Raw genomic sequence first — 16,740 nt, forward strand, 5'->3', positions numbered from 1 at the left:
CTAATTTCTCAATTTAGAATCTTTTGTAATGAATCAGGATTTAATTCCTCAGATGACCTAAAATGTTGATGTAAGCAAGGATCAGGGGTTGTGCTCTCTGTATAGTGTATGTATTTTTAAACCAATTACACAGTAAAACAAGCTAACACTGTATGTAGTGTTAATTAATGTATTTCATAATGCTAAAATAAAAACATAGGTGGCAGGCCCATTGTATAAAGTACGCTAGTGAAAAGGAGTAGGTAAACAGATATATCTACTTGCCTCCATCACTGAAAGCTGTGACTATTATTATGTGCATTGAATTTAAGATTTTGTGTATTTTGGAAGCTTACATATGCAAAAGTTGGCCACTTGCTGGCTTCACCAGCATAAAAATATGTAATTCAGTAGAGTCAGAATTTCTCTTCCATCCGTCCCTGTTTCTGTATATCGGAATCATATAGAACCGCAGAATCTGTTGGCGCTTTATAAATTAGAATGATAACACTGTTGCTAGTAGTAGTAGTAGTAGTAAAGCATTGTACACTTATAGTAAGAAATATTCTAAAATGTGATAAAGTGAAGAAAGTGAGACTCTAGGATGATAGAATAAATCTCTTCATTTTCTCTGTTATGTTAAGGGCTCTATGAGGAGTGCTTTAAAGGCACTACCACTTACAATCACCAACAATAGTGCAACTCCTAAAAAACGGTAAGAGATCTGCATCTTGCCATTTCATTGTAGAATAATGGAAGTGCTTCTGTTGTGTTTGTCTATGATTCCTGCAAGAACGAGGCAGGAGGCCCAGCAGCAGGAGAGACACATACTGAAATGATTAAGAAAGGATTGTGTTGAAAAACACTGCCTGGATATTATGGCTGCTTTCTGTATTCCATTAGAATGGTTGCTATGCTAATCTCTAGCTAACAAAAACATTTCCCAACTACATTGCTATGGAATTAGAAGTGGGAGTTGTAGGAAAGTAGACATATAGGGTGTTTATACATATAATAAGGAAAACCCAAGTTACAAAATTTGCAGTGGCATAGTTCTCGATGTAAAACCGAGTCATTTACTGCATATATTTATAACATGTTTCTATAAATAATGAATAGAACTATACATTATATACTGTTGTTGACATCTTGTAGGCAGGGCAAAGTCATTAGAATAAGAAAACCTGAAATTGAGGTCAGTGGTCAATTACATCTGGACTTGCAGAACGTCCAACCAGTGTGTGTGTGTGTGTGTGTGTGTGTTAATTTGAAATTGCTTCATACTCATAGCATGTGACCCCCGCTATTCTGTGAAATAAGTATTAGCATGCATAGTTAAGGGCTCTAGTTTGGTCCTCTGGCTAGGGCTCCATATAACCTTGATTCATCTCTGCCAAAACATTTGGCTTAATACTGGACCATATTTTCACATACAAGCATTATAACAAGTTTATATTTTTAGCTTCCACTCTCTACATAGCAAAGTTTTCAAAATCCTTGGATTGTTTTTTTTAATATAAACCTGAAAGAATAGCTTTCTGTTCCTACAGTAACCATAAATCATGTGACATCAGACTCAGCATGTACTTTCTTTGTGTTCTCATTGTTAAAGGAAAAAAACTAAAATAAATAACCTTCCCTTTCACAGGAACACAAAAAACTGTGTGATTTGAAGCATAGTAATAATCAATGGAAAATCGGGGCATTTTTATTATTATTTATTATATAAATGTAAAAAGAAGATACATCAAACATGACTGAAATATGTTTTTTGTCAAAAAGGTTATAATGCAAATCTTATTTTTCAATTAGTGATGATTTTTTTATTGTAAAGGACAAAAGCATCTGTTGGCCGTACATTCGATATGACAAAAAGACACTGAGAATATGATTTACAGAAATGACAACATTGGACTTATATAATCGACCCATGTTAAACTTAGTTTGCTTAAAGAAAGTTGATTAATGCAATGTAATTCAATGGAATCCATAGAAAATAACACGTGCAACATGATACATTTTAGTCCGATTTTCAAGATGATCAAAAATCCGGTCTTGAAATTTGTAGACATTTCTTAACTCAATAAAGAGTAATTTCCGTAAGAGGAAAAACAAATACACAGTACACACAGAGGAATCTAAATACACTGTATCTCACACACACCTGCCAACATTGCTATTGGATAATGAAAAGTGTAACTAAGAGAAGATGTATATAATGTTGTAATTACAGAGAATAAATATAATAATATTAAAAATGCTAATAATGAATTAATAATTGCCTGGATTTAATATTTTTAGAAATTAAATCAATCTGTGACTTAACTTAAAATAAGTCAACTTAAACACGATATCATTTTTGAAGTACTATTTATGCTTAATATATTTTTTGTTTGCAATTCTTTTTTTATGCTAATCCAAAACAAGATAAATATTAAGAAAGCCCTGACCTATAAGTGAAATGGCAACGTGACTAAAGGTCCAAGCAACCGAAAGTCATATACTGTAGATCATGTTCATCCGACTGAGTCAGGAAGCATAAGTGCGTAGAGTTAAAGTGGACCTGTGCCATTTTCTTTTATTAAAACTGTTTTAGTTGTTATGAGCTGCATATCACTCATTTAAATGTATTGCAGCTCTGTTATCTTGGCCTAATTTACTAGACGAACAACCTTCACTCCTTCACATGCTGCCTTGTGTTAATAAGCACAATCTTAATCACCCAGTCAGACATATAAACTAATGAAAGTGTATAGGATAATGGACTTCACTAACACTGCAATAAAGAATCAGCTCAGTGTGGTGTTTGAGCAGGGAAAGTCACCTAAAATATCACATGACTGATAACAATGGCATTTTTATGTACATACTTCCCCTTTAAGAAAGATGCATTTATTCATGCTACTTGTAATGTGTTACTGTTTTAAACAATCTGTATATTATTTTTAAACTGGATTATTTAAGTTACTGTGGATTATGGGTGATTGCTGAAAACTTTTTAGATTTTTTTTATAGCAGCAATATTAACCATTTGGCCCATTTAGCCCATTAAGTCTACCCATTTTTCCTGATATAAAGACTCAGATCCTCTTTAGTCCATTGTCTTGCCTTAAATTCAGGAGAGCTTTATGCCATGCATGAGTTTTTCCACCAATTCTACATGATGGATTGATTAAGAGAAACGCTACTAAAGCCAGTGCTGTGCTGAGGTGGGTGCACAGGGTGCACTGTACCTGGGCACTTTGAATACTAGGAGCACATTGGGCAAGGGGCACGGCACGAGAGGTGAACTCTGTGCAGGCTGAGTCTCCCTACCTTCAACCCCATCCACTGCTGCATCCCTGTCTTCTTTCTTTGTCTGCTTCTCCCCAGTATTAACTTTGTTTTCTAAGTATTTTTGCAAAAGTTCTAATGCAAAAAAGCTCCTAAAGGCCTGGTCAACAGAGCCGATACCAGGGAGAACCAGCCGAAGAAAGAAGACAGAAGAAGAAGAGGCAAGAGAAGAAGTTGAGCCATTGACAGGGACGAGGAAGCAATAAGCAAAGAAGGTAGGGAGACATAGAGAGAGGGAGACAGCCTCTGTAAGAGTGTGTGAGAAAGCGTAAGAGTGAGCGTGTGAGAGAGTGAGTAAAAGTGTAAGAACATGAAAGTGTGACAGAACATGAGTAAGAGTGAGAGTAAAAACTGTGGCTACTACTGGTATTGGAAAAAAAAATCTACTTCTGTGCCGTTAGGTTCTGTGGAATTGTTCCCACAAATAAATTTGCTGTATAGTTTAAACTACGCGATTAAACTATACAGCAATTTTAATAATAATAACTAATATAATTAATGTCCTTTTTATTTATCTAGTCTCCTTAAAATAGCCTCTGTAAAAATAGTAGGGGGGCACAATTTCCTGTTCTTGTCTCTGGCAAAAAAAGAGCTAGCTATGGCTCTGCTGTTAGTTCTTGGCGCCGCATGTCATTGACACATTCAGTGTAACGATGTTTCAGGGCAAAAATGTCACTCACAAGCTGTTTGGGCACAAAGATTCCACTGACAAGCTGTTTGGGCACAAAGATTGCACTGAGAAGCTGTCTGGGCACAGAGATGGCATTGACACACTGTTTGGGCACAAAGATGCCACAGACACGCTATTTGGGGACAAAAATTGCACTTACAAGCTGTTTGGGGACAAAGATGGCACTGGCAAGCTGTTTGGTCGTAAAGATCGCACAGAAAGCACAGATGAACTGTTTGGCCACAAAGATGGCACTGACAAGCTTTGTGGGGCAAATATGGCTATGGTAAGTTGTTTGGGGGGACAGAGATGGCACTGGTAAGTTGTTTGAGGGCAAGGATGTCAGTGACAAGCTGGTTGGGGCAAAGCTGGCAATGTGGGAAGTGAGTGGCATATTACTTGGTAAAGTTTGGGGGTCCAAAGGGGTGGAGTGGTTGCCATGGTAAATGAGTGTGGTAAGAAGTGTAATGTTTGTTTTCAATATAGCTACACCCACCTGGGGCACCAAAAAAATCTTGCACCCAGGCGTCAGTGACCCAGTGCTAGATCACAAGATATACTGATGCCCTCTCATTGTGATAAAACAGAGCCAGGAAAGATGGGTAAACTTGTAGAGATTTTATCAACCTGGGCTTATTGTTTGAAGTTTGGAGCTTTGTCCTCTCATGGGTAGAGGCAATCCTCGATGGTGCATGTGCTGCCCTTACACAATGATACAAGCAGTTCACATATTAATTGGAGAACAATAATGCGTAGCAGTGCTTGTCTCATTGAATTATTTTTTTATACATATATTGGCTTCACCTGCCTCCCGATGCCTACCCTCCCTTGAAACTAAAAGAGCACCAGCCATGTGCTTAGCATTCCTAGGGAAACTTCATGAAAACACAAAAAAGACAAAATATTGTATGATACGATAATGAAACATCATGGTATTTCTAATGTTATTAATGCTAATTTACATTAAACCTTAATTATTCGCTTTTATCAGTATGATCCGGATTTGTGCTCCATGTGCGTAATGGAACGTGAACAAATAACACACAAATTAAATTTACTAGACTCTGATGCATGTTCATGAAGGAAAGAACAATAGCTAAGTATTATAAAAGTGGCCTTGAGTTCCACTTGGGTTCTTTAATAACTGTAATCTTCTGTATTGTGAAAATGGCAATTTTTAAAATTGCATTAATTACTACTTGTGAAACTTCTGAAAAATATGGTCCTAAGTATAGGCTCTCAAACCAGACTGAATCTGACTCTTTGCCGGAGTCAAGCTGGGCAGAAAATAATGTATTTTGCTATAATTCTAACATGGCTTTGGGATTTGTGGCAGTCAAATTCAAATATTGTATTACACATTGATTTTTAACTTTTCATCATAGACATGTTGTGTTTAATTTGCAAGGAGATAATTTTTTTACAGATCATTGCAAATTAAGAAAAAAGCTAGTAGACCAGAATATTTAAAGTGGAGCTGTCATTGTTAAAAATAAAAAATATATACTCAGTAGCGTACGTAGCGGGGGGCGGGGGGGGGTGGTCCGCACCGGGTGCCGCTCATCAGGGGGGTGCCAACTTGCCGGCACCCGGCACCCCTCCAGAGACGGACAGCAATGTCCGCCGCTGGAGGAGCAGGCTCGCAAGGGAGCGGTATCAGAGGTCTTTAACAGACCTCCGGCTCCCTTGAGTGATTTGAAGCCGGGTTCAACCCTTGAACTCGGCTTAAAATCACTCACGGGAGCCGGAGGTCTGTTAAAGACCTCCGATATCGCTCCCTTGCAATTCGCGCGGCAACAGCTGCTGTGCGCCGGGATTTGTTGTCAGATCCCGGCGCACAACACTGAAGCCGCGCCCACTGAACCGGAAGAAGACAGAAGAACTGAAGAAGAGGAGCGAAGAGGAGGAAAAGAAGCTGTAAGGAGAAAAGAGGAAAGGTAGGAAAGCATTCAGTGAGTGAGAGTGGATTGGTATATGTGTGGATTGGTATGTGTGGATTAGTATATGTGTGGATTAGTATGTGTGGATTGGTATATGTGTGGATTCGTATATATGTGGATTGGTGTATGTGTGGATTAGTGTATGTGTGGATTGGTGTATGTGTGGATTGGTATATGTGTGGATTGGTATATATGTGGATTGGTATGTGTGGATTAGTATATGTGTGGATTGGTATGTGTGGATTGGTATGTGTGTGGATTGGTATGTGTGTGGATTAGTATGTGTGGATTGGTATATATGTGGATTGGTATATGTGTGGATTAGTATATGTGTGGATTGGTGTGTGAGTGGATTGGTGTGTGTGTGGATTGGTGTGTGTGTGGATTGGTATGTGTGGATTGGTATGTGTGTGGATTGGTATGTGTGTGGATTGGTATATGTGTGGATTGGTATATGTGCGGATTGGTAAGTGTGTGAGAGTGATGGGTGTTCTGCTGTACCATTTCCAATGTATTTTTCATTATATAATTATGCTCTAGTACATCATAACTCCCATCACTCTATACTGTTCCATACAGTGGCAGAGCTGGGAGACAGAGGCCTTGCACCCCCACCGCAGGAATCCTGAAAGGTAAGTGAACTTCAAAGGGGGAGAGGGTAGATAGTTAGGAGGGGGTAGATAGGGAGAAGGGAGTGAGGCGGGGGGATAGGGGGTAGATAGGGAGAAGGGAGTGAGAAGGGGTAGGTAGGACAAAAGGTAGTGAGAAGGGGTAGATAGGGCAATCATACTCCTATCATGCCAAGTCTGCGAGTACATCCTGGAATCTGGGTATGCCTGGGCATGACAGGAATGTGATTGCTGTTAACAATCATATATATATATATATATATATATATATATATATATATATATATATATATATATATATATATTAATATTGTTATTTAATTGTTTTGTCCTATTTTGGTGTGTTACTTACTTTAAATAAAAGTGTTAGATTTTTTTTTTATGGTGTGGGGGGGGTCATATTCGGTTTCGGCCAGGTAAATGCTGCATTTTCGGTTTCAGTCCAGAATTCGTTTCGGTGCATCCCTACTACTAATGAAGTGGGAGGCCTACACCACATCAATGTTTGGCTTAGTATATAGTGATAGGAGTTATGCTGTACCACCGTCAATGTCTGCCTCAGAATATAATGATAACAGTAAGTGTTATGCTGTACCACCTTCAGAGTCTGCGCTGGTATATAACGGTAGAAGCTATGCAGTTTTAAAGTGTGTGTGGGGGGGGGGGTGCCACATACAGGATCCGCCCCAGGTGCCAAATACTCTAGGTACGCCCCTGTATATACTTATGTCACCAATATCCCCTTAAGTCCAATAATTACCAGAGCTGGAGTTGGTGATATTGAGGCAGCCCCAGCACTTTAAGTCCAGCAGCCGCTTGATGGCGCAGGTGCAGCCGACAGGAGGACATGCACAGCCTCAAACTACCATATTTGCTCGATTATAAGACGACCCTGATTATAAGATGACCCCCCAAATCTGAATATTAATTTAGGGAAAAAAAGCCTGAATATAAGACGACCCTATAGGAAAAAAGTTTTACCAGTAAATGTTAATTCATGTAAACTATTTTTTTTTTATAAAAGCTATGATTGAGAAAAATATTTTGGTTTTATTTCCTTCTATTTTCCAACCGCCCCCCCCCCAGTTATGCACATCTGCTCCAGAAATGCCTTATACCCCCTATATGCCACTGGGCCCCATGATATGCCTTTTAACCCTATATGTCACTGTGCCCCATGATATGCCTTTTGACCCCCTATGTGCCACTCTGCCTCCAGAAATGCCTTATACCCCTATATGTCACTCTGGCATTAAGGGGGCTAAAAGGCATATTATGTAGCAGAGTGGCATATAGGGAGGTTTAAGACAATTCAGGAGGCAGAGTGGCATATAGAGAGTTAAAAAGGCATTTCTGGAGGCAGAGTAGCATTAAGGGTGTTAAAAGGCATTTCATAGAACACTCTGCCTCCAGAAATGCCTTATGCCCCCATTTAATACTCACCTGCCCCCCCCAACTTACAGGTGCTTCTGACTCCCCTGTCATGCAGCCGGGGCAGCGTGTAGATGTCTACGCGATTCGCGTAGACAACTTACGCTGCAGCCGGAAGGAGGTGTGGCTAGCAGCGGGGGTTGTCTGCGTCCATCGCGCAGACCTTCCTCGATGTCAGAGAGAATTCCCCGCACCGTTGCTGGGAACTCTGATCTATGACAGCCAGGGAAGGTGATTCCGTAAAGTAATATTTTCTGATGTTACCATTAAACCTTTGCCCCTCTAGTTTATGGTTATGTCCTCTTGTTGTGGTAGTATTTCTCCTTTTAAATAAACTCTCTTCCTTTACCTTGTTGATTCCCTTTAAGTATTTAAATGTTTCTATCATATCCCCCCTGTCACGTCTTTTTTCCAGGCTATATAGGTTAAGATCCTTTAACCTGTCCTGGTAAGTTTTATCCTGTAATCCTTGAACCATTTTAGTAGCCCTTCTCTGCACTTTCTCCAACATAGCTATATCCTTCTGGAGATATGGTCTCCAGTACTGTACACAATACCCACCAAGTGAGGTCTCACCAGTGATCTGTACAATGGCATGAGCACTTCCCTCTTTCTACTGATAATACCTCTTGCTATACAACCAAGCATTCTGCTAGCATTACCTGCTGCTCTACTGCATTGTCTGCCTACCTTTAAATCCTCAGAAATAATTACCCCTAAATCCCTTTCCTCACATGTTGAGGTTAGGACAGTACCAAATATTCTATACTCTGCCCTTGGGTTTTTATGCCCCAGGTGCATTACTTTGCATTTATCCACATTAAACGCCAATTGCCACAGCTCTGACCATTTTTTCAGTTTTCCTAGATCGTTTGCCATTTGGCTTCTTCCTCCAGGAACATCAACCCTGTTGCAAATAAACATACCTTTCCGTCAAGACCATCTGCAATATCACTAATAAAAATGTTAAAGAGAATGGGTCCAAGTACAGACCCCTGAGGTATCCCACTGGTAACAAGCCCTTGTTCTGAATATATGCCATTGACAACAACCCTCTGTTGTCTGTCACTCAGCCAGGGGCGTACCTAGAGTATTTGGCACCTGGGGCGGATCCTGTATGTGGCACCCCCCCAAACACACACACTTTAAAACTGCATAGCTTCTATCTTTATACGGGCGCAGACACTGAAGGTGGTACAGCATTACTGTTATCATTATATACTGAGGCAGACATTGACGGTGGTACAGCATAACATCTATCACTATATACTGAGGCAGACATTGACGGTTGTACAGCATAACACCTACCACTATATACTGAGGCAGACAATGACCGTGGTACAGCATAACACCTATCACTATATAAAGAGGCAGACATTGACGGTGGTACAGCGTAATCCCTATCACTATACATTGAGCCAGACATTAACAATAGTGCAGCATAACTCCTATCACTATATACTAAGCCAAACATTGATGTGGTGTAGGCCTACCACTTCACTGTCTGGTTTAGTAGTAGTAGGCTCCCCAACCGAGCCTGCTCCTCCAGCGGCGGACATTACTGTCCGTCTCTGGAGGGGTGCCCGGTGCCGGCAAGTTGGCACCCCCATGATGAGCGGCACCCGGTGCGGACCGCCCCCCGCTAGGTACGCTACTGCACTCAGCCACTCCTTAATCCATTCAACAACATTGGGATCTAAACCCAGAGATTGCAGTTTATTTATAAGTCTTCTATGTGGCACAGTGTCAAAGGCCTTACTGAAATCCAGATACGCAATGTCTACTGCACCACCTTGATCATTTACTTTAGTCACCCAATCAAAAAAAAAATCAATAAGATTTGTTTGGCATGATCTTCCTGAGGAATACCCATGTTGTATTTGATCTTGAAACCCATGTGACTTCAGATGTTCAACAATCCTTTCCTTTAACATTGTTTCCATTAATTTCCCCACTACAGATGTAAGACTAACTGGCCTGTAGTTGCCCGACTCCTCCCTACTGCCTTTTTTGTGAATGGGTACAACATTCGCTACTTTCCAATCCCCTGGGACAACTCCCGTTACCAATGAGCTCTTTTAATAACTTAGGGTGTATCCCATCAGGCCCCATCGACTTATTTGTCTTTACCTTAGACAACTGAAGTAGAACCTCCGCCTCGAAAAACTCACATATTTCAAATGATCCAGTCTTTTTTCCCAACTGAGGTCCCATTCCCTCATTTTCATCTGTAAAAACTGAACAGAAATATTCCACAAGGTAAAGTAGTTTATTTATGTTTTTGATTCTTTTTCTTTATCTTTTTGATTTTTTTGTTTTTGAGAGATCATGCTAAATTGACTTGGAGTTTTTATAACTGTGACAATACTATTTTAAAGAGGAGCTATTAACACTATTAACTGTAAATGTATTTTATTAATTAAACAATGGTTTATATGTTAATAGATGTTTTTAGGACATGCTTAGAGCATATTTTGCATGTGGATTCTTTATTTTGTTAAGCTCATAATGTAATTACCATTAAATGACCATTATTAAAATATTTTTTTCCTTCCCTGTTCTTTTCTCTCTTCCATTTCTTTATATACTCAACCCATCAACCCATCACTATATCCAGCCCTAAGCATTACCATCACTTGACATGCAGCTATTAGCTCAGTCTCATAGAAGGCTATACTGACAATGATTGCTTGCATCAGCTCCTCCTTACAGCACTCTAAATGCATCTGACAGAGGTACCCAGCAGTGTTACGTGACCAGGCAGTAGAAGGGTGGCAGCTTTCTGAGCAAGGTGAGACGGAGCTGGAGGATGATCATAGAGGGGACAAGGAGTTGTCTATATGTATAGTGTTAGAGTCAGTGTGTGAGTATGTTGTTGGATAGTATGTGTGTATGTTTAAGTGAATGGTGTCTGAGTGTGTGTACATGTGTGTTACTGTATAGCATTAGCATGGGTGTGTCACCATGTTATGTTAGATCTTGGTAAACTTGAAGTATATGATTTGGAATTATTTAGGAATTAGACATTCAGAAACCCCTTAATATGCCAGGTCTAATTTTGGTATTTAAGATGAAAGTTCCTCAGAAAATCTTTTAGGTTCTGAATGAAATCAATGTTGAGGAAAAAGACCTAACCTTCTGTAGTCTCCAGAGATTAGTATCATGCTGATATTATGTGGGAATGTTTTAAAAAAACAAAAATTCCTCTTCCAGATTTGCAGGTGCCAAACGGGTCCCAGGAGTGTTGAGCAGAAGGAAAATACCCAGACACCGTTACCAAATCGTTAGAGAGAGAGTAGTCAGTGTCAGCAAGGCATTCAATCATTAACGGTGAGAAATCCAAGGGTCAGTTATGACATTTTCAGAAGTAGCAACACAGTCCACTACCACCAGGTTCAAACACAGATCAATGTGTAACTGGAGTGAGTGTTTTTTTTTTTATTTTATTGTTATTATTTTGTAACACTTTATTACAAATTACAATGACAAAGTTAAAATTATAAACAAATTACAAAAATACCGATGATTATTATTACTTAAGCATGGGAGTGAGTGCTATTTAAACTACTTTACTGAAAGTGTGCTTGGTTTTAACTTTCCACATGCATACCAGGAAGTGAGGTAAAACAACCAGGGCTAAACAGAATCTTAACTCACTGATTACATCAGTGTTAGGCAGATAGTATAGGATGCTCTTATGTAAAGGGATTGGAAGTACATAAAAAAAGTCATCATACATGCACTGGTGTAACTACAGGGGTCGGGGCGGTGCCTCTAGGGCATGTATGTATGTATGTATTACATGGATGTGTAATTGTGTGTGTGTGAGGAAACGGATGACCAAACACAAACCAGGACAGGCTCTGCCATACCGACACCCAAGCACACACACACCAGGACAGGCTCTGCCACACCGACACCCAAAGACACACACCAGGATAGGCTCTGCCACACCGACACCGAAACACACACACCTGGACAGGCTCTGCCACACCGACAGCCAGACACACACACACCAGGACAGGCTCTGTCATGCCAACAGCCAGACATACACATACCAGGACAGGCTCTGCCACACTGACAGCCAGACACACAAACCAGAACAGGCTCTGCCACGCTGACACCCAAACACACAAACCAGGACAGTGCTTGTATCTGGTCTGTTTGTCTGCTATGTGCCCTGCTGGTAGTTCCATCCCATCAGTCTTAAGTATCTTTTTACTACAATACTATATATATAGGATCTGGGAACATTTTCTAAGTGGGAAATCATATGGAATTGAAAAAATAAAGACATTTATTGTGACTTCTTGTCAAACACTATAGTGTTATTTGGAAGTTCTGGTTAATGCCTGGAACATGATGCATATTTCACAGTAGAAAGCTCTGTGTCCTTTTACCAAAAATCTAAACAGCAGTGTATTGAAAGCTTCCTAGCATTTGAATAGTTAATGAAGCCTTACCACAGGAAGCCACAGGAGGATAAAAAAAAACTTTTTTATCAATTAGTATAAAACCTATATTTTTTTACATTGTTTTCAATTTAATATATATAGCATAATGTAGAGCTAGCACTGGTAAATCAAGATAAACCTATACTGTTTATAGTATGAAGATGGATAGATATATGGAAGATGGATATAGCTGTATTGATCCAAGAGAAGATTGAGTTTTTAGTCAAAAGTGATACCTTTTATTGGACCAACAGTAACATATTGAATCAAATAAACTGTTGGGATCTCAAAAACCTGAAGGAAGTTTTCTTAGGAAAACCTAAGGTGGAAAGTCTAGAAGAGAGGTCGCCAACTGTAGTTATCCAGCTAATGTTCAACTGAAATTCCTATAACCACTGGCTACCTTAAAAATTCAGTTTTAAGTGTTCACTAATAATTAGGAACGTAAAAAAAAACAAAAAACTCGCTGGTAAGGTTATAAAGATGCAAACCTTTTAAAATTGTTCTAAAAGAAATGACAGAATAAAATGGCATATTGTTACGGTCAGGTAGACGAGGGATCCAACAATGCAGGTAAGCACAGCTAAAGAAAGTCCAGAACACAGTCCGAGGTCGAGGGCAACAGCAGGCAGCAAGGTCAAAAAACAATCCGAGGTCAAGGCAGGTAGATCAGGTGCAAAAACGGTAAACAGGTCCGGGTTCGTAGGCAGGCAGAGAAGAATCGTGGTCGTTTAAACAGGCAAGAGAAAATAGCACACCCAACGCTAGATAACGCTTAGAACGGGCAAAGACAAGGCAAACAAATGAGGTTTATATAGAAAAAGGAAACACTCACGTCATCAGCCGCGGCGTAGAGCGTGTCGCGCCCTAAATTGATATCAGGTGCGTTTGCTGGTCCCACCACTAGATGGCGCACTTCCGTCGTGTTCCCGGCGTGTGTGCGCGGCCACGCGCCTGGAGCATGAGCGGGTGCGAGCGCCCGAAGAAGCAGGACTGCAAGCCTCCGGAGTGACCGCGGCAGGACCGGAGGTGGAGACGCCGACGTCAGGGGACCCAGCGCGTGCGGCCGAGGTAAGTGCCGCAGCGGCGCGCGTAACCCGTCGGCAACTCGCGTGTGGGACGGAGGTGGGGTTGCCGGCGAGCCGGCGTGAGCAGCCGGAGAGCGAGCCGTGGCGGCGGCGCGCGTGACAGTACCCCCCTCCAGGAGCGCGCACCGAGCGCGACGGAGCAGGACGAAGAGGGCAAAGCGCATGGAAGCAAGCGACGCAACGGGGAGCGTGAACAAAGCGAGCAGGCACCCACGTCCGCTCTTCAGGACCGTACCCCTTCCAGGCAACAAGGTACTGGAGTCCATTCCATACCCGACGGGAATTGAGGATCCGATCGACGACATACTCGTCATGCCCATGGACGACAAGCGGAGCGGGAGGCTGGAAAGGAACGGAGTGCTGGTTGGAGACGTAAGGCTTGAGCAGGGAGACGTGAAAGGACCGAGGAATCCGCATAGTAGGAGGGAGGTCAAGGGACACGGACACGTCGTTAAGTCGCTTACTGATGCGAAAGGGCCCAATAAAACGGGGACCCAAGGACCTGGACGGTTGGCGCAAGCTGATGTTGCGAGTCGACAACCATACCCTGTCACCCACTTTGTAATCCGGGGGAGACGATCGTTTGGCGTCAGCAGCCCGCTTACAGCGATGCTGGGCATTGGAGAGGACAGTACGAAGAGCGCTCCAATGTCTACGCATGTCAGCCACCCGACGATCGACTGCCGGCACAGCAGAGGAGGAACGAGAAGACGGAGGAGGTAGGATCACCGGGTGGTAACCCACCGCAGCAAAGAACGGGGTACTGCCGATGGATTCGTGCAGGGACCCGTTGTACGTCATCTCAGCGAGCGGGAGGAGAGATGCCCAGTTGTCTTGACGTACATTGCTGTAAATCCTCAGGTATTGCTTGAGGGTTTGGTTCGTCCTTTCCGTTTGCCCATTGGTCTGTGGGTGGTAGGCAGACGACAAGTGGAGTTGTATGCCGAGCTTACGGCAAAGGTGTTTCCAATAGCTGGATACGATGTGTAGAGGAAGGCCGTGTATGCGGACAATGTCTTTGATGAAGACGTCGGCCAGTTGCATAGAGGAAGGCAGGCGCGGCAAAGGGATAAAGTGGGCCTGCTTGGAGAAGCGATCAACAACCACCAGGATGGTGGTGTTTCCTTGGGACCTAGGTAGATCCACGACAAAGTCCAGAGAGACGTGTGTCCAGGGAGCCGTAGGAACGGGAAGTGGATGCAGGAGACCTTGTGGACGCGTCCGGGGGGACTTCTGTCGTGCACATGTATGACAGGCAGCGAGATAGGACCGGATATCCCTGGTCAGGGACGGCCACCAGAAGGAACGACGGATGAGGAACATCGTTTTCCAGAAGCCAGAGTGACCCGCCAGCAGGGAATCGTGACCCCAGCGAAGGACTTCCGTGCGATATTTGGGAGGCACACGGAGACGACCTGGAGGAGGACGTTCATTGGACGGAATGGTCCTTTGGGACATACGGATTCGGCTCATCGTGTGGGTAGACAAGCTGGCGATGAGCTGCGTTGAGGGTATGATGGGGTCGTCGCAGCGCCGATCGTGTTGATGATCGAATTGACGGGATAGAGCGTCAGCCTTGATGTTGTTGGTTCCTGGCCTGTAGATGATGTAGTAGTTAAAACGTGTGAAAAAGAGCGACCACCGTGCCTGGCGAGGACATAACCGTTTAGCACCTTTGATGTACGCAAGGTTCTTGTGGTCTGTCACAACGACCACGGGTTGTTCGGTGCCTTCCAGTAGGTGACGCCACGCCTCAAATGCCATTTTGATGGCCAGGAGCTCACGGTTGCCGACGTCATAGTTCTGTTCGGCTGCGGAAAAGTGCTTGGAGAAGAAGGCACAGGGATGGTATTTAGTGGTTTGTTCTTTGCGTTGTGACAATATAGCCCAGGCACCGGTTTCAGAGGCATCGACCTCCAGGAGATATTGTTTTGTTGGATCCGGACATAGAAGGACTGGAGCCGAGATGAAGGCTTGTTTCAGGTTGTCAAACGCCTTTCTGGCTTCTTGGGTCCATAGGGTAGGATCAACCCCCTTTTTTGTCATGGCGGTGATGGGAGCCGCTATGGCGGAGTAGTTCCGGATGAAGCGCCGGTAGTAATTGGCAAAGCCAAGGAACCGTTGGATGGCTTTGAGTGTACGAGGGAGAGGCCATGCTGTGATGGCCTCGAGTTTAGCCGGATCCATATGGAGACCGTCGGAAGAGACGATATATCCAAGGAAGGGCAGACTGGTTTTCTCGAAGGCGCATTTCTCGGCCTTGGCGTACAGACCGTTCTCTCGTAGTCTCTGTAACACGGCCCTCAGATGATGTCGATGGGATTCAAGCGTAGGAGAATACACGAGGATGTCATCCAAGTACACGATGACGTGGGACAGGAGCATATCCCTGAAAACGTCATTGACGAAGGCCTGAAATATAGCAGGGGCGTTACATAACCCGAAGGGCATAACGGTGTACTCTTAATGCCCGAATCTGGTGTTGAACGCCGTCTTCCATTCGTCCCCGGACTTGACACGGATTAAATTGTACGCACCCCTGAGATCCAACTTGGTAAAGATCTTCGCTCCTTTTAGGAGGTCATAGATCTCCATGATGAGGGGAAGCGGGTAACGATTCAACCCCCTGTAGTCGATGCATGGCCGCAATGAGCCTTCCTTTTTGGCCACGAAGATGAGGACGGACGAATGAAGCCTTTTTCCAGGCTTTCTTTGATGTACTGTTCCAAAGCCTTGTTCTCAGGTTCAGACAGCGGATAGGTGCGGCCCCGTGGTGGATCGGAGCCTGGCAACAGGTTGATGGCGCAATCGTAGGCCCAATGTGGAGGTAGTCTCTCCGCGTCTTTTTTGGAGAACACATCCAAATAGTCCCAGTAGTGTCTTGGGACGAGAGACCTGGGGTCAGTAGGAGCGATCTCGAGTATGAGATTGAGGCGTCGACAGGGTATGATGCAGTGCTTGTGACACTGGTGGCTCCATGATAGGATCTCGCCTCTTTGCCAGTCTATGATCGGGTTGTGGTGACGGAACCACGGATATCCCAGGATAAGAGAGACATGAGGTCATTTGATTAATTCAAACGTGAGTCGTTCCTGTTGAGTGACCCCTACTCGTAGGGTCAATGGTTCGGTCTCTTGAGTGACGATCCCTGTTCCTAAAAGAGAGCCGTCGACAGAAGCCACCAGAGAGGGTGCTTCCTTGGTGCGGAGTGGTATG

This window comes from Sceloporus occidentalis, unplaced genomic scaffold (assembly GCF_023333645.1).
Source record: "Sceloporus occidentalis isolate IW3139 unplaced genomic scaffold, rSceOcc1.0.p SCAF_17, whole genome shotgun sequence".
NCBI classification, from domain to species: domain Eukaryota; kingdom Metazoa; phylum Chordata; class Lepidosauria; order Squamata; family Phrynosomatidae; genus Sceloporus; species Sceloporus occidentalis.